This window comes from Rhinolophus ferrumequinum, chromosome 8 (genome assembly GCF_004115265.2).
Source record: "Rhinolophus ferrumequinum isolate MPI-CBG mRhiFer1 chromosome 8, mRhiFer1_v1.p, whole genome shotgun sequence".
Taxonomy (NCBI): Eukaryota; Metazoa; Chordata; class Mammalia; order Chiroptera; family Rhinolophidae; genus Rhinolophus; species Rhinolophus ferrumequinum.
This window is the reverse complement of record NC_046291.1, coordinates 31,656,959-31,669,483: the sequence shown is the minus strand read 5'-3', so window position 1 is coordinate 31,669,483 and position 12,525 is coordinate 31,656,959. Positions and strand designations below refer to the sequence as shown.

Genomic DNA, 12,525 nt, shown 5'->3' with positions numbered 1-12,525 from the left:
CTCACTTGCTACCTTTGTTATAGGAATATTTCTTTAAGAAATTGATATTTTAATGATTGTGATAAGCACTAGGATAATAAAAACTCACAAAATTAAAAACATCGCATTGACTTGTCATTAAATAAGGTACGTCCCCTCTCCAGCTTATCTACTTTACTGCATCCTATTTCACTTTAGTAAAAATTTAAGGAATAACCTTGAAAGGGGGAAGAAAAAGATAGTATTGTACATGTTCAAACATAAGGCAGATTTTTTCTTCCCCCAAGAAAATTTCTCAAGAAAGAGTGAGTCACGAATAGTCAAATCCTTATCTAAATCTCTGTATTTTATTATGTAAAACAAAGTTTTGTTTGGAGAAAATACATTAGGCTAAAACAACCTCCACCACTACTAGCTTTAAGTGCTTATAGATGTAATCTAACAAAATCTGTTTTTTAAAGCAAAAATTCCAAACAGATTTAGTATCATTTCTTAGAATTGAAAATGTTGGATATGATTGTGCAAAAGCCTATTAAGATAACTTTAAAGAACACTAATTTTGGTGGTTCCATGCTGGAGATCAAAAGTATTCCCCTATAGGATAAATTTTAAAAATAATCATTCTCCCTATTATGTACCATTATTATGGTGCTTGTAGTATGGCATACGGTTTTCAGTGACAGAATCATATTCGTATCAAAAAAGTACTGAGTCTAAAAAAAAATTTAGGCAGAAGTGATATAAGCTGGAAAATTGGATGAGGTGACTCAAAATGGGATTTAATAATGATAAAGTTGATAATGCCAGATCACATGTGAAGAATTTGAATAATTAATTAATGAACTGCAAGGATAGGGAAAACCAATATTTCTAAATTAATATTTTATGTAATATGTAATTTTAACATACATATGTGAAGGTAAATTAAAACAGAACTTCAAGTAAATATTTAACCATTTTATCTACATGTCTAAAGGTTTGATATATTAAAAAATTCTCATTGGGAAAATAAACACCCATATATTGAGATCACCTTGTATTCAGACACATGCAGTTATTTCTTGCTGCTAAAGAAAAAAAAAACTGAATGCCTAACTTTCCTGTGAACCCCTAAATAAGTCAAAAGTTTACCTCAAACTTCTTTAAGTATTCAATTTCTAACTTAATCCTTTCAATGTAATTCATTTAGTTTGTATTTACCTTTCCTGCATAAGGTTCAAGGTGAACAAATTATTTTAATCTTATCCTCTAAAGGCAAACATTTTTCATTCATTGTATTAATTCTACTTTAAAGAGTCCAGTCTTAAACCAAACCAAGCAAATGGTTAACAGCCTTCAAATAAGGTAAATCTAACAGTTTCCACTGAACTGAACAAAAGTTACTATTACAATTTCCTTATTGAAAGAAGTGCAGAGACCATAGACCGCTTTCAGAGTAAAATTATATTTTATAGGCAGAAATATTTGGCTTTGCGTAGACATTTTATTCACTTTTGTTTATTTGTTTTTTAATTCAGCCAAAGTAAAGACAAATTCAAATATTAAATTATGTTTTCAGGTACATAAAGCAAAAGTTTTATCCATTTCTTTTTCTACTTAAAAAACATAGGTCCATCCTACCCCAGCAGACATTCTTTGACCAAAAGCTAATTTTCCAAAATCTTAGCATTTTCATTTTTCAATGATTTTAATTACATTTGAGTGAATTATTTTCTTAAGCTATATCTAAATCACATCATCAATAAATAAAACACTCCACTCACAGATCTAGTCATAATCATGCACACAATTAAGCGCAAATGTCAGAGCATCATGAAACCTCCATGAATAGGTACAGTAAGAATCAGAATACTGTCAATCCATATCCCTTTAAGATTATACATGATAATTCTGCCTTTTCTTATGAGTTCCCAGGTCCTTATAAATTCATATAGTTAAGAGCAGTGACTGTGGGAGTATCCTTAGAGACATGTGGCAACACCATGAAGTACTAACTACTCAGTACACCATAATGAAGAAATTGCAAATGCAAATGCCTCCATATACAGGTAGAGAACACCAAGAGAAGCCAGCTACAGTGGTACTCAGTGGAGCAAGAGAAAGCCTGCCCCATCCAAAGAGAGCAGCCCCTAACTTGCAGCCAGTTTTCGTCTTCCTCATAGTGTCATTGCTTCAGATTTTTTTCCAAGAAAATGAAAAATCTGGATTTTTACGTGACCGCTCCTAATGTTTAAGTGTTGGCAACTAATGCCATTTTCAAATTGCAATAAAAACCAAACAAAACATTTCTGAAAACCAGATCCTGCCCATGGACAGCCAGTCTTAAATTTTTGCCTAGGAGACTAACGATACCCCCTATGTTGTTAAACAGAAGACAAAATCAATGACACTTGTTAAAGATGATAGGGCAGACATCATCCAGGACCACTGCAGGAGATATAGGGGACACCGCAATGGGATTTTACAGTGCAGAGGGAGTGTGGGCCCAACTCCAACTACAGCTTGGGCAAGCGGGAATTTACAACCAAGGAGCAGGGTGAGGGGCAGTGAACGGACAATTACTAAGAGGAAACATCAGAAGTGAGGAGGTTCTGGCTAAACCCACCGAACAGGATTCTTTGCTGAAGACAGGCCAGGGTGATCAGACATCACCTGGGGGATAGTGACGGTTGAGGAACCCGATGAGATATCGAGGGTGATCAGATATCAAGGGAATAGAGGGCTCTGGTGAAACCGACTTCGCAGGGTTCTGGCTAAAACTGGATTTTACAAGGAAGTACACAGATGGGCGTAGGAGAAGGTTCAGGAGCCTGTCGAAAGCTTGGTCAAGCCAAGAATCTTTGTCAGTTTTTCAGTCCCTGACACCTCTACTAAAAGCCAAGTTCTTTATTCCTAAGAGTGAAGGGAGGGAAGTAATCATCCCAATGTTACAAATGCCTCAACATCAAATGTTCATCAACAGGCTTTTCCACTGACCAAGGCAATACATGATTTCAGTAATGGTTTGCACAGAGTTTTGCCAAATTTAAAAACTTTAGTTTTTCTGCTGCCACTGTTATAAAAGAAATATCTGAATAATATTTTAGCTTCTTAAGTCACAGCAGATGAAATACAAATGCTTTAAAAAAAAGTCAGAGGAATATCACAATGTACCAGACTCCATCAGAAAATTGAGTTGGGGCATTCATTATTTCTATTTCTTCCTCCCTCCCTCCCTTTCTCTCTCTCTCTCTTCCGCTTCCCTTCCCATCCTTTTCCTTCCCTTCCTTCTTTTCTTCCTTCTTTTCTTTCTCCCTTCCTCCTCCTACCCCTCTCTTCCTCCTGTTTCTTGTTTGTTTGTTTGTTTTAATTATTTGAAAGTAACCACAGTGGATGAAACGCAGACCTAACAGCAGTGCCTGATTTTGTGCTTTGCTTTTTCACGCTGATAGAAAACATCATGTTAAGTCTGTCTTAAACTAAACCAACACCAAAGACAACACCTGGGCTCTGAGGGGCCGTCTTATCTCTGCGATATGTAGCCAAGGATCAGAAATCTTGGGGGGGAAAAGTGCAGGATAAAAGGCAGTGCTGCCTCTGATGATGACAGTAACGTTCACATTCCCAACAGAAAATATTCTTGATAAATCTAAAATGCGACCTTACTAAAGTAACATTTAAAACACAACTGCTTCCAGGGCTCTCAATCAGAGGTGCAATTTAACTCCTTGTGAATTGGATTCTACTATTGTCGAAGTCCTGAAGGTGATCTGTGGGGTGGAAAGTGCCTGGGAAGGAACGCTGTCCCAGCTTCAAGTGCAAATCCCCAAACAGGATGTGGCTTGAGTTGCTGTCGAAACTAGTGGGGCTGACACACTGCTAAGTAGCTGAGAGGCTTTCTGTAGCTGTTCTAACCTCTGGGGAAAGAGTCCAGTCCAGGGGCTTTGGAGGTATGCAGTACAGATCTGCAATCTGCTCAGGTTTCTGAGACACTCAGTTCCAGGAGGATCTTGCTGATTCCTCTGAGCTTTCTGGGACTGAGTGAAAAGCACAAGGGATGACAAGCCCTCATCTAACCACCCTCGGAGCTTCTGGGACTCCATTTAACTCCAAAGTGGCAGAGCCTTTCTAGGCCTGTGTTAGAATTCCAGGGGCTCCAGAAGGCTTCCCAAGTTCACAGCGGATGGTCTAACCAAGAGCACCCTCTGACCATTAGCCCTTCAATGCTTACGATCTCTGGCTACGGAAGGTTCTTCATACCCAGGAAGGTTACACTCCACCCAAGGGATTTATCTGCACTACAGTGAAAAGATATTTGGTTCAAAAACTTCATTTTATTTCAAGAAATTTTACAGTACACCCAGGAAGCCAAGTATTTAATTATTGCATTAAATCCCTAACATATATATATTATATATAATATATAATATATAAATAATAATATATATAATTATAAATATATATATTAGGTGGTTGCAAGAACATTTTCAATTATACACACACACACACACACACACAAATATTGTCTTATATTCACATCTGACACTTTTTTGGGATAACTTCATTACAGTTTTGGGTAAATCTTTTCATGTGTTGGGAAAGATGTATGACCTAATGATTATTAGCAGAGACTTCTAAGCCAGATCGCCAGGGTTTAAATTGTAGCTCTACCCCTTGGTAGATGTGTGACCTTGGGCAGGTTACTTAATTTCCCTGTGTTTTAGTTTCATCATATATTTATTGTGGGTTAATAGCTGTGCCTACCATGACGGGTTATTGTGTGAATTAAATGAGTTAATATTTGTCGACACTTAGAACAGGTCCTGACTGTTATGTCCATCTTGTCTTTGTGTGTGGTGCGGGGGGCAGGGGCTGTAAATGGAGATGAACAGGTGTACAATGTACACTTCAGGTCTCTACTCTTTCAGAAATAACTTAAAATATGGTCCTTGAACCATCAATATCCATATCACCTGAAAGACTGTTAGAAATATAAATTCATGGGCCCCGAATTAGATTGTCTTAGAGTTCTTCTGTGCACTAAGATTCCAACAATTCTCATGTACTTAAGTTTGAGAAGCAACATCTATATTACCTTTGCTTTTATTTACTGTCTTTTAAGAGCATACCAGATACTTATTATTATCCCAGAATTGTAAGAATAGAATTTACATGATCAGTATCTATGTGAAATATGTTTGGTAAAGTGCTATTGTAAATTTCAGAAAAACATCTGTGTAATTATGATAACAGATCAGCCTTCCCATTTCAAAATTTCATGATTAGGACATTCTGACCGAAGTCTACTATTTCTGAGAGGTCATCTAAAGATTTGCAATCTTTTCTTTTGCTTCAAGTAACTATGCCATGTTACGTCATATCAAGTTTGAAAAACAGACCCCTACAGTTTAAAAGAATTCATTATCAATACAGAATCGTATGCTTCTTGGCATATGCAGAAATATGTTGCTATTCAATTTCTCCAAATGAGGCTTGACCGTTCACAATCTGACTATGAATTAGGAGGCAGAAGAATAGATGGAAAATAAAATGACATGATCTCACAACTCTTGAAATTAAACTTATAGTAATGCTATATACAAATACAGCTTTAAGTTTCAAAATTTATTATGAATAAAAAATGGGGGAAAAACTTAAGAAATAAAATAAGCTTTAACTATACACACATACCTCGTTTTACTATGCTTTGATTTGTTGTGCTTTGCAGATATTGCATTGTTTTACAAATTGAAGTTTTGTGGCAACCCTGTGACAAGCGATCTATTAGCGCCATTTTTCCAACAGCATTTGCTCACTTTGTGTCTCTGTGTCACATTTTGGTAGTGTTTCAAACTTTTTCATTATTATGGTATTTGCTGATCTGTGAATTTGTGATCTGTGATCAGTCAGGAGCCATCAACATCGAGGTGAGACCCTCCACCAACAAAAAGATAACGACTTGCTGAAGGCTAAGGTGATGGTTAGCAATTTTTAGCAATCAAGTATTTTTTTAAAGGTCTGTACGTTGTTTTTCGAGACATAATGTTATTGCACACTTAACAAGACTACAGTATAGTGTATAGTGTGAATATAACTTTTAAATTCACTGAGAAACCAAAGTATTCATGTCACTTGCTTGATTAGGATATTCACTGTAGTGCATTGGTCTGGAACCAAACCTACAATATCTCTGAGGAATCCTTATATACATGTTACATTTACATCAACCAAAAGAAGGAAGAAAAGTGTCCTATAGTATTTTTAAAAAGCAAATGTTTCATGGCTTGTTTTTATTTTCCATTGAATAAGTAGGCATCAAAAATGTTCTAACTTAAAAAACAAACAAACAAAACCAATAATTTTTTCCTTTTCATTAGTGCTTCTCTCAGATTTTATTATTTTTATTACATCTATTTGCTACATATGCTATGTAAAGTAAACCCAGTAAAATTTCCATACTCAAAATACACTCCAGTTACTAAGTGCCCCAAAGTGTACAGTCTGAGGATTTATGAGCAAAAGGAAAAGCATCTGATTGCACAAATGTCTGCCAATCAGAACAAGATGGCATACGATAGGTGGAAAGAAGAGCAAACTGGGATTTTTAAGGCCTGAGTTGTAACTAGCTGGGTGATTTAGGGGGTTACCTGTAAATGGTTTTAAGGAAACCTTTCAGGGTACTTACCTAATAGCATCTTAAAGAGTACTGCTAAGATTTCTGAAACAATTCCCTTTTTCAGAATACTTCCTTCAGCTTTTTGAGTCTTCGGCAAAAAATTAAGACTTTCCTAAGACATCTTTGTGAAACTCCAAACAGCAACAGAATATTAGTAGTTTATATAGTGGCAATAGTGGGAGTCGTAGTATTGCTCTTGCAAGTTTATCTATCAGTACTGCTTAAAAGACTGACTATGTTTCCAGAACTATGAACCTAGTGTTTTAACGCAAATCTTTACACAAGTGCTTTTGCAAAATAGCCCCTGGGGTCTGTCCATAGTTATAATAACTGGAAAGCAATGAATTAGGTAAAAGGCTTTGCACTGAGAAATTTCTGGAATTTCTGGCCTATGGATTTTTCCTTAAACTATTAAGATGCTTATGTAAATGTAAACAGGTTAGCATGAATGAATGCTATAACACTCTACTATCCCCCCAGAATATCTCCTGAAACCCTAGATAGAAGAATATAAATCAAATTTTAAAAAAACAATGGCGAATTTCTCTATGAGTCCTTCAGCCTCAGAAAAGGCTCTGGAAGTGATTCTATAAAATTCTAAAGACATAGATTGGCCCTTGTCACTCTTGGTAGAAAGTTGCCAATGAAATAGATAATTTTGAATGGGTACCCAAACCTTTGAGCATAAAGAAAAAAATACATAAACATTATCATTGCTTTGGATTGCCAAACCTGCATCCCAAGTTCCTTGCTCCCCCACCCCCAACCCCTAAACATTGGAGCCCAACTTCAATATAGTGATCCTGTCTAATACCAGAGAAGTCAGATAAAATGTTCAAGGTAAATAGCTGTCTAAATGTAGATAAATATTTAGGAATATTCAAAATGATTAGGGCTGCTGGCTCTAAGCATAATAAACCACATGGCCTGTGAAAACTAGTTTGTTTGTTTTTTCTCTTTCTCTGCATAACTCAAAGTCAAGTTCTTAGGGTCTGAATATTTCACAAGTACTCTTCAATGGACTTCCTTTAAAGAAAACTGTTTTTATTATAAAGTGCTGAAATTTTCATATCTGTATTGCTAATGTACCTCTTTTAAAACATGTTGGCATTGCAGGTGACATCAGACCCTACCATATAGGTATAGAGTAGCTGAGGCACTGAGCTAAACCCTTTATACATTATTGTCAATGAATTCTTACAACAGTGGTATCACATAGGTATTATTACGCCCACCTTCATTGAAGGAGCTCAGAAAAAGCAATGTCACAAAGCTATCAAAGGAAGAATCAGAATTCAAACCTATTTCTTCAGGACCGTAAAGCCTTTATTCCACTGATTATGCTAAACTGCATGACTTGAGTTATGTGGTTATTATTAATTTTAGGGCTTGAGTCAGAACTAATCAACGTTCCTACAGATAAGTCCTGCTTTCTATTTGTATACGTGCGTGCATGCATGCGGCATGTACGTGCGTAAGTGGCGTGATGTATGGATGAATTATCTGTACAGTCAGGGCTCACCTCATGCCTCCATCCTATGTCCTATAAACCTTCCCAATGTGACAGACTGAAAAATCTCATCAGTTCTAAAAAGGGATGAAATCACTGATTCCTCAACAACTGAATTAGCTAATCAATAAAATCGGGTTATTCACATTTATTCGTTTTTTTTTAAATTCATACAAAAAATATTCATTAATCAACTATTATGTGCTAGGAACGATATCAGCCCCTACAGACACAGTACTGAATAATGACTAGCTTTAAAACAATCCCACCTACAGATTTGCTTCAGACAATTTAACTGTTTGGTACACACAGATGCGCCTGTAACATCTGCCTATGATTTCAAATGCATTTCTATTTGATGATAAAACAACTCGTTTTAATCTCCATTTTGTCATTTATTGTCAGTTCATTCCAGTCAGCTAATACAAATTCACACTCATATCTCTTGTCATGAGTCCCCACATTTGTTTCTTTTTCTTATGGTCAAAAAAAATTTTTGTCCCAAAATGAGTGTCAGCAACATGGATTCTCACCTGACTGACAGGAATCACAAAATGAAGAACTTTAGCAAGGATTCTTTATAAATTCTGGAAATATGAAGTGCTTCTCTTGAACAACTAACCAACAAGAAATAAAATAGGGAACGCACACTCACTTAACATGGTAATAACCTGAGAATCTTCGGCAATCCCAATAAATTCATGTTTGATTGAACTATATGAAATTGGTGCTATGTAACAGTCTGACCTGTAAAAACGGCCATTTCATATGGTTCTCCCTGGTATTTATTTTGACTCCTCTCTCTGAACTGGACTATAAATTAACACAAAACAACCCGACTGTTCACCCAAAATCTTTCACTGAGTAAAATTCTTTTTAAAATGTAAACATAACACTGATTTCCCTGACAAGCCAGAACAGTATCCCATCTGCCAATCCTGAATATGCCCAATCACGGAAAATACTTGTGATTTAGTCTCTCCTAGTCAATAACTGTAGGTATGAAGTCAGTTTGTTATATAAAAACCATTTTCTGTTAACATAGACAGACATGATTTCAAAAGCTAAAGCTAATATTCCATATATAACAGACATAAATCCCACATCACCGGGGCGGGGGGGACAATCACCAGAAGAGTTCACTAAATATAATTAAAGAAAATATTAGGCACCTGAAAAGGCTGAAGGGCAAAAGAAAAAGGGGGGGAAAGCTAAGTCTTTTAGGACTACGAAACCTAAAGATTTTTTTCCTCTAAATTTGTTAAAGAGAATCTGTCTCTAGGTTAAGAACTTGCTGGCAAAGTCTCTGCCTAGAGCAAGATATTCAGAGCCAACTTGTTAACTCCTAATAAAACAAGGTTTGGAAGAAAAACGCTTCCAGCCCTTATAAGCGAAGTATCCCAGCCAATATTGTGCTAATACCGAATGACTGATGTTCTTAGGTGTATTTTCTGCTTATTATCAACTTCCTTCTTCCATCATATTTAGACCCACAAAAACATGTATGTCTACCATAAAGCAACTTGAATTTAGACACCTCTGTTTAGGGCAAGAAAAGCTCATAGGACCCATTTTGTTCCATGGGAAAGAAGAGCATTATCCACCTTTACCCTGAACTTCATCTGAACACTATTGTCCCTTTTGGTTTCAAACAATGCTTTATCATCGTTTGAGATCGCTGATCATTTCAAGTATTCCTATAACTTTCTACATAGGTTAAAGCTATTTATATCTAATGATATCTTTCTTTATATTCTTTATTTGAATCTGAATCTATAATTTCCGAGGTGAATTCACACATAATAGAAAAAAATCACATTTCAGAAATTCAGCGTTATTGTTCAGGAGCATTCTGCCTCCGCCAGTTGGCTTCTACCTGTATTAATTCTTTAGTTCAACCCACTCAAGAAAAACTAATCAAGGAAACAATCACCCCATGATTCACTCTTTTCATTGGCCATTCTCTCTGATTTTATGGAACTTAAATGTTTTAGGCCATTTTTGTAAAGGAAAATACTCAATAAACTAGCTGGAAAAACTTCAATGGGATGTTTTTCTTAGGCTACATAAATGGTCCCTAATTTTTACTTAATAAAGGTGTTACTGTCTCTGTCAGTGGAATTGACTATTGATAAAGCTTTTAGCTCAGTAACTAATTAGTAGGAAAAGAATGGCTCTAACAGATTACTAATTTGTTAAGGACATTTGTAATATAATTTTAAAAACCAAATATTTTCTTTTTTCTCTCAGTTGAGACATCAGATAGAAAATAAGATCAGTATAATATGTGCAAAAATAAAATGGTTCTAAGTGCATACGCTCAAATAAGTTCATCTATATAATACAATTCTGTTGATATTTACTAAGTACCTACCACATTCAAAGTCTTATGCTCACAGCTCTGAGAAAGACACTCAAGGGACGAGTTTCCCAGATGGCCTTTTGAGGAACTTTTAGTCCAGTAGGGGGTTATTCAAGATGAAAAATTACTGTGGGACGTGGAACCAAAAAGGTGACACCTTGAAAGACCCAATGTTAGAATCCACAGCCTGACTGGTACTCCAGATGATTCTAGATTCTCCATTGTCATGTCCATTCTCTTAGGAGTTCAGGACTCCAAGGTCAGATAATCTCAATTCTTGCACAATTTAAAATGAAGGCTTATCATCAGTCAGGCCAAGAGCTAGTTAAACAACTATCTACCAGAGGCAACTGTCACATTCGTCCTAGTATCTTACACGGCACTTGTATTTAAGAGCTTCGAGCACCTTGCAAACTTAAATGCCTTTTAGCTTTTCACTTTGGAAATCATCCTTAAGGAAAAATTGTTTTAAATAATTTTTATTTAATTGATCAAGAAACCAAGAGAATTCTCTGATTTTAACCCACTGGTTCCCCCCCATATAAGAGGATGTCACCGCAATCATACCAGATTTTAAATAAACTGGACATTTCCTGGTCAACATACAAAAATTCTCATTTCATAACTCTGTAGATTCTTCATTAGTCACCACCAGATCTATCTTTATTTTTGAGTTTTAAATTTTGTTTCTGGGCAGGACAGATAGAAATATGAAACTATAGGAAATCTAAAGCACACTGTAAGGAAATGCTACGAATTAAAGGGACCTGTACTACTTACTCTAAATCCTTAACTATGTCACCTCAGTTTGACCGTCTACTTCTCTCTCATTGTTTCCCAAACACTGTTGGTCCAGAACCTAGTTCAAGTGTTCTCCTCACCAAGCCCCATCCCAACCATTCTCTCCTTCACCACTAGGTAATCCCATCATCCTAAACCCCTGCCATATGCCATGAGCTGCCTCTTTCCTTACCATTCACTCCATCTTCAAAACTTGCTTCCTGATCTATCTCCTTTCCCTTCCTCCAGATTCTGAAGAAGACTTAGCTATTTTTCTTTGAAAGGTTAACCATCATCTGTGCCTCAGATCCCATCCCTTCCTAGTTTGTGAACTCTTGTATGTCACCCCTCTTCCTCTTCGGCGCCTTTGGCCCCCACTGGCCCCAGACTCCCTCTCTTGAGTTATTGGGGTGGGAAGGGGGAGAGTGGTTTCACTTACCCTAATACCACGGTTAGCCGTTTTTATATCCTTTCCTCAATAAGCCAGTATCTGCTGTCCTCATTTCCTTGCCACCTTCCTTTCTTAGACACATAGATGGTCCCTTTGTTCTCACACTACAGGGAAATAACTCCCTCCAATGTCATTAGGGTCCCCTTTTTGCCCAAGCTCAGAGCCTCCAATTCTATCCTTTCCCTCCTGGTACCCTTACTAACATTTCTTCACGGTAACCCATACTCTCTTTGCTTCTGTGAAACCTCACCTCCTCCTGAATCATATCCTTTTAAACCACAGCCCTTTTCTTCTCGAAGCTTCCAATCCCCTCTTGTTCTCGCTGTCTCCTTTGGGAATGTTCCTTTGGTATCATTTAACTATCACATCCAAAAAACTAAAATAAAAAATGGATCCAAAAATCTGTTTTCTAGTTCTGTCTTTTGGTTAGCTGGCTCCTCATCGCGAACAGCCCAAAGGATATTTCTACCTCGTTCACCATCTCTCACGGAAGCACCTTCCTTTCAATTTATATTGTCGTATTTCTATCAAAGGCATCGAGAGCCACTTAAGCTCAACACCTTCAATTTTACTTGGATTTCTCTTTGTCTTTCCCACGTACATATTGCATTGGTCACTTTTCCCCCTCTCACTGCTGCCACCCAAAGCCAAACATCACCTCCTTCACTGTCTTCCCTTCCATGTATCACTCCAGTGGGTTCTATTTTGCCTACTTCCTCCAGGATGTACACACTGATGCTTCTCCCTCCCACCTGCCTCCCCGCCTGCCAAACACACACTCCCATTCA

At 36.8% G+C, this 12,525-nt stretch overlaps 1 protein-coding gene across 8 annotated transcripts in view; it reads right to left on the bottom strand.

Annotated features, from left to right (window-relative positions):
• The window catches only part of SATB2 (SATB homeobox 2), a 282,872-nt gene that overhangs the window by 71,665 nt on the left and 198,682 nt on the right, over window positions 1-12,525 (bottom strand). The window lies entirely within an intron of this gene.